This window comes from Gastrolobium bilobum, unplaced genomic scaffold (genome assembly GCF_033153095.1).
Source record: "Gastrolobium bilobum isolate Gb01-03AN ecotype WA unplaced genomic scaffold, APGP_CSIRO_Gbil_v1 utg17671, whole genome shotgun sequence".
Lineage (NCBI taxonomy): Eukaryota > Viridiplantae > Streptophyta > Magnoliopsida > Fabales > Fabaceae > Gastrolobium > Gastrolobium bilobum.
This window is the reverse complement of record NW_026897259.1, coordinates 297,025-303,598: the sequence shown is the minus strand read 5'-3', so window position 1 is coordinate 303,598 and position 6,574 is coordinate 297,025. Positions and strand designations below refer to the sequence as shown.

Sequence of the window (6,574 nt, the reverse complement as noted above, 5' to 3'; positions counted from 1 at the left end):
CCGTGAAGTGAATTGCACTTAAAATAACCAATTTTTAAAAACCAGTTCATGAATCGAATTGTTTTCGAACCTAACCAAACTGATTTTTATTACTTTATTTATTTATTTATTTATTTTTTCTTTTCAGAATATGGTCAACCTGAACTGGTTCCGAACCGAATTGAACCGTTTTCGATCGAATCGAACCATTTTCGAACTAAACCGAATCAGTTTTGAACTGAAATGAATCGTTTAAACCAATTCAGTTCGGTTTTTCAAAAATTCCAATTCAATTCGACCTATGCACACCTCTAATTGTAATGCCCCCAAATGGTCAAATAACCTAAAAATCTAACCTAATTACGTATTCCACCCTAGTTTAATTAAGTGTAGCAACCCATGTAACAAGGCTCGGACGCAATAATAGGGAGCTCAAGTACTTATAGTATTACACAACTTAAATTGGCCAACTTATATTATCAGCCTTCTAGAAAATATTTGAATTCAAAGGATTAGGATTTCAGCATTTATCATATCTCTGATTCAGCTTTATCATTAGTATAATAGGTTGTTATTTTTGTCTATAAATTAGTGAAAACTGATCGAATAAAATTTGGTTCCCAAATTCTCTCTTCCTCTCTTCTTCTTCGTCATTTCCCTTCGCTCGAACGAAATACACAACAAAGTACCATCGTCAACCAGGTAACCGCACGGACACTCTGACATATATCAATTACGTTTACTTAGTAATTTAATTTTGTGTATAGAACCCCTTTATGTTTTTGAAAAAATTATTAACCATTTGTTAAAATGAAGAATAATTAGATGGTTAGATAACTAATCCCTCGTAAATAGCCTTTGTTTTTTTTAAAAATAATTTAAAATACTTATTAATTTAAAAAATGAAAGGCTATTGGTTGGGAACTTAATGTGAGTCAGCTTGCAAACATGCAACATTTGTGTCACTTCAACATCTTCTTAAAGAGAAAATTCCTGAAAAAGTTTCAATTTTCAAAATATATTTTGAAAATTAGAATAATCTTAAAAAGAAAAAAATTGCCCTCAATATACAAGGCTTAATTTGGGAGAGTTGAATTTTCTTTCTTCCACTCTCAGACCCACAAACATGCTGGTCTAAAATAACCTTTTCTAATTTTAAGCCTTTTGTTTCAAAGTAACTTTATCTGCCCCTCACTTCTAGTTCCCATTATAAGTAAATATTTCTTTATTCTATTTCCTCTGAGATTTCCCCTCTTTACATTTTTCCCATTTATCTCTCTTGAGTTTCCCATTATAGATTCATGTCTCATGAAATGCTTGGTTTTTTTGCTTCTAACGGTTGTCTACGTTATATGGATTCTGTTGTTTGGTTGTTTTCATTTATGGTGTAATGAAAAAATTTCAGTTTTAAGGGGCAACTGGCAATGGACCTGTTTCATTTTTTAAGTTCCTCCTGATTCTAGTTTTGGATGATTGAATCGGAGTGTGGTTGTGATTATTGATTACTGTGGGTAGGTACCCTCTACCCTTGAGGTATGGCAGGAATTAATGTCTCAGCATATGCTCATAGCACTGTGCACAAGGCCATAATATTGAAGGATTATACAGGTCTTAGGGAGATACTTGCAGGTCTTCCAAAACTTAGTAATCCGTATGAGATTAAAACTGAGGCTGCCTCAGTAGCCGAGGATGAGAAGGCTGCTGCAATTTCTGCTGTGGTGAATAGAAGGGATGTGCCAAATGGTGACACCCCTCTTCACTTGGCTGCAAAACTTGGTGATGTTGTAGCCACTGAAATGCTCATGGTTGCTGGGGCAAATGATAGCTTGAAGAACAAGGAAGGATGGAGTGCTCTTAGAGAAGCTATCATTAATAAACAAGATAACATAGCAATGATTATGATTAAGCATTCATGGAACATTAATGATGAAAAATGGCATAGAAGGTTGCCATTTTATGCGGGGACCTTGAGAAGGATGAAAGACTTTTACATGGAGATTACATTCCATTTTGATAGTTCTGTAATGCCTTTCATCTCAAGGATTTTTCCCTCAGACACTTGCAAAATTTGGAAAAGGGGTGGGAATATGAGGGCAGATATGTCTTTGGCAGGTTTTGATGGTTTGAAAATGAAGAGGTCTGATAAGAGCATTCTTTTCTTTGGGGATGGTTTAAATGATGGGAAGAAAACCCCTGGATCATTGTGCTTGATCAGACACAAGATGAAGGAACTACTTGTTATTTCTTCACCTTCTTCACCTTCTAAACCGACTGATAGGGAAGTTAGGGAAACGTTGACTGTAAAGCGTGATGAGGCTAAAGTAGTCAGGGTTGGGATTGATGTGAGTCATGCAGTTCTTGTTCCACAGTATACATGGAGGCGAAAGGAGAGAAAAGAAATGGTGGGGCCATGGAAAGCTAAGGTGTATGACATGCAAAATGTGATTCTAAGTGTAAAATCCAAAAGGGTTCCTGGAGCTCCAACTCAGGTCAAGTTAACTTGTAAGGAAAGTAAGAAGGACAATGAAAACTTTGATGACATTATGACAGAGGAAGAAAGAAAGCAATTAGAAGCTGCATTGAATTCATCAGATGGATATGGCCACACAAATAATGTAACGAAGGGAAAGAATGGACGGTCTGGTGGACATAGAGAAAAGGAGCACCACAAGGGAAAAAACAAATTCAGCAGTAGCCAGAAGGATGAAAATGGTAATAGTGAGTACGAGAGAGGGATGATGCCTGTTCTTTGGCTTTCCCCGAACTTTCCATTAAAAATTGAAGAATTGTTACCGTTGCTTGACATTCTTGCGGAAAAATTTAAAGCAATCCGTCGTTTAAGAGAGCTTCTTACAACAAAACTTCCGAAGGAAACATTCCCAGTCAAGGTTTGTGTTCTTTTTATTCTTATTTGATTTTTGTATTTTTGGAATATGAAAATTCCTTGTAATTATGTTTGCTTAGTTCTTTCCATCGTTTTTTACTTGATGCACGTTATGGTAGATAGTATGCTTTTCTACACTCAAAAGGTGCACAATACTATTTTGCAGCACAAGTTTGAGTCTGAAGCCTTGAAGTCTGCTATGAGCAAACTGATTTGAACTCATCGATGCTTGTTGGCTAGTTGTGTCCTCAAGAGAGTATTTCATGAAAAAAGGAATAGTTTCCGATGATTATTTTTCTCTTCTCTTTAGATATCTCAATGTGCACGTGCCAATGCCTTTTTTTAAGATTAAATTACGAAACATGTCGTCTAGTCTTCAGATGTAAGTTGGTTAGATCTTGTGCATTTATTTATTTTTTTGAAAGCTTGCAGTGTGTTTATACATATAACACACTTTGTTCTCTTAAAGACTTAGGATGTGCTTGGTAGGATGAAAATGAAAGTATTGTGCAAGGGAATGAACCCTAACAGAGAAGCAAGAAGGGAACGAAAGAATGCACAACTTTATTATTCAGAATGTTCTTCACTTTGTTACAGATGCCCTTTTATCACTATGACACCTAACTAACCACATGCAATCCTCTAGCAATGGACACATAGGCTTAAGTAACTAATAGACTGCCACCGCACCTCACTAATCATAATACATCAGCCTTTTTACTATTAAACCCTCACTACAATACTGAGATACCAATACCCCTGTCTTCCAAATCAACCTTGTCCTCAAGGTTTAAATTGGGATAGTAGGACTTGAGATAATCTTCATCTTCCCAAGAAGCATTCTCAGGCAAAGAATGAGACCATTGCACCAACCATTGAGTACCAGATTTATTTTTGTCAGAAACCTTGCGAGACATCAAAGCAGCTACTGGTTCCTGAACAGGGTAATTCCCATGACTAAATGCAGGCACAGTGGGAATTAAATCAGGATGGTTTCCTCTGAAAGGTTTCAGAACTGAAACATGAAATGAGGGATGTATTTTACAACCAGCTGGAAGTTGTAATTGATAAGCAACTGGACTCAAAACTATGATAATGGGAAATAGACCAAAGTATCTTTTGGCCAGTTTCTGATTGTTCCTTCTGACTGCAGTCATCTGCCTGTAAGGTTGAAGCTTCACCAAAACCAAATCACCCACTGCCAAGGAAATATCCTTTCTATGCTTATCTGCTTGAATTTTCATTCGATTCTGAGCTCCTTGCAAGTGATGCTTAAGTTGAGCAAGTAATTCATTTCGATGAACTAAAGTTGTATCCATTGCTTCTACCTTGACCAACCCTTGTGAATAATAAGGAATTACTTGTGGCAGTTTACCATACACGGCCTGGAAGGGACTCATACCAATAGAAGCATGATGAGCTGTATTATAGTGTAACTCAGCCCAACTCAAGTATAGGGACCACTTGTGATTCTCATCAGAACAAAAAGCTCTTAGATACTGTTCTAAGTATTTGTTAGTCACTTCAGACTGCCCATCCGATTGAGGGTGATAAGAGTACTAGCATGCAACTTGGTCCCACTAAACTTAAACAACAAGGTCCAAAACTGACTTAGAAAGACACTATCCCTATCAGACACAATAGTCTTCGGATATACATGCAATTTAACCCCCATATCACAAAATACAGATGCTACCTTGGCTGTTGTATAAGAACTGGCCAATGCACCAAAATGTGCATACTTGGAGAGGCGATCCACCACTACAAAAATGATTGAAAGCCTCGAGATAATGGCAAGCCAGTGATGAAATCCATGCTAAGGTCTTCAAATACCCCTTCTGGAATGGGTAAGGGCTGCAACAAGCCAAAAGGAGGTGATGTTGTTGTCTTCACCATTTGACAGACTGAGCAATTCTTGATTAAGTCAGTAACTTCTCTTCTCATGTGAGACCAATAGAAGGATGCTGATAATCTAAGCAAGGTTCGGGTCACACCAGCATGACCCCCAATTGGAGTAGCATGTGCCTCATTCATCAAAATCTGCTTCAACTCAGACTTGGAACTTAACATCAAGCAGTTTTTATGATACAACACTCCTTCTCTTGCTGTAATATGAGGATCAATAGACACCCCATTGCTTAATTTGGAATGTAAAGACAGCAATTTTGAATCAGTGGCATTTTCACCTTTGATTTGATCAATGATATCAAAACTAATTTCGGATATTAAGGACAAGACAGCACCTGATTGCTCTTCCTCATACATTCTAGACAATGAGTCAGTGTTGGGTGGTTTGCTGATGGTGGAAAAATATAAGTTCTGATAGGGGACGTTCCTCTGTTCTTGCAGAACACAGATTCGTCTCCTAGTTCGAACCCAAGTGCACGCATCAAGTAATAAAGGGAGTATTAATGCCCAAATTATCGTTCCCACGAGGATAGAGTGCTAATTTTTGTTTTATCACTGTTTATAAAGAATGAAAATGAGAAGAAAAGTTAGTAAATGAACTGTCTGGTCAAACATTCCCTACTGTCTTGACAACGTTCCTCAGGAGCAGTAGATTCAATCTGATGGCAAACAGTTGCTCGCTGCGTTATATATGTTATCCTTCCTGTTTAGAAGAAGGTGAGATAATAATCATTGGAGTTTTTATAAGTACTAAATAAAATAAAAACTACTAAAACAGAAATAACTATAATCAAGAGACAACAGGGTGGTGGTTAAAACAGTTTAACAGAAGGAACAGATTCACTGCTTCACTCTTAAAGAGGCTGTTTTCTCTGCTCAAGACTTAGCACCTTTTGGCTTTGTCCCAGTTTCTTTGCCTGCCAACTCTGATTCCTCAGCTCATGGTCTAGATGGCTCACAAGTTCCCATATTCCTATGCTCCCTTGACTCCAACAGGTAGTTAGTTCAGAACCTTAAAATGGACGAGTTGGCCCCTTATTCCTAAGGTGACCAGTAGCGTTTTTGCCATGACATCTACCTTCCCCAAATGGCTAAGCTGTCTGAAATCCCTTTCTTATGGAAGTTCCTTTCTCAGTATGTACCCAATTTACATTGACGCACAATGAATATAGCTTACTTAGCCAAAGAGATACAAAAAGCTTCGGTCAAGAGTTTTGAAAACAGTTCTTTAAGAGTTTCACAGTTTACCCGTTCCACAGATAGTTCAGCTGAGGGCTGATAGTTTAAACATAATTATTCTCAACTGAGATCACATAGACCCGAGATTCAGTCAAGAGATAACGATTGGAACGAAGAGAAAAACACTTATATTAATTTAAAAGACAGTTTACAAAAAGAAGCAGAAAATGGAGAAATATGGGTATTTGCTCGTGAGGACTCTTGATGGTTGTTTACAGAGAAGAGAAAAGGGGTTGTCACTTAACTACAGTTACAACTTAAAATTAAACTAAGTTACTAACTACTACTAAGTGATCTCTTCCTTTCGGACTGCAAACCCTCCAGGATTCGATTATGTTTTTGTGTGAGGGTGGTCCTATTTATAGCTGGAAGAGGAGTGGCAAGACTGTAATTCCTTTGGAGCTAGTTGCTTGAATGAGGGGACGGGACTGTGGCAGCAGAATGTGAAGCTTGCGTGAATTGTTGGATGGAACAAGATTTGGTGATGATTAGCCGTTGTTTGCAGACCTTCCCATGCTTTGCTTCTGTTTTCAGCCAATGAGAACTCTTGATTCTCTGCTCTTC

General features: G+C 37.7%; 1 pseudogene; it reads left to right on the top strand.

The window, feature by feature from the left end:
- The first annotated feature begins 1,514 nt into the window (after positions 1–1,514).
- LOC133305583 (uncharacterized) overlaps positions 1,515–6,574 on the top strand; it is a 36,286-nt pseudogene continuing 31,226 nt past the window's right edge.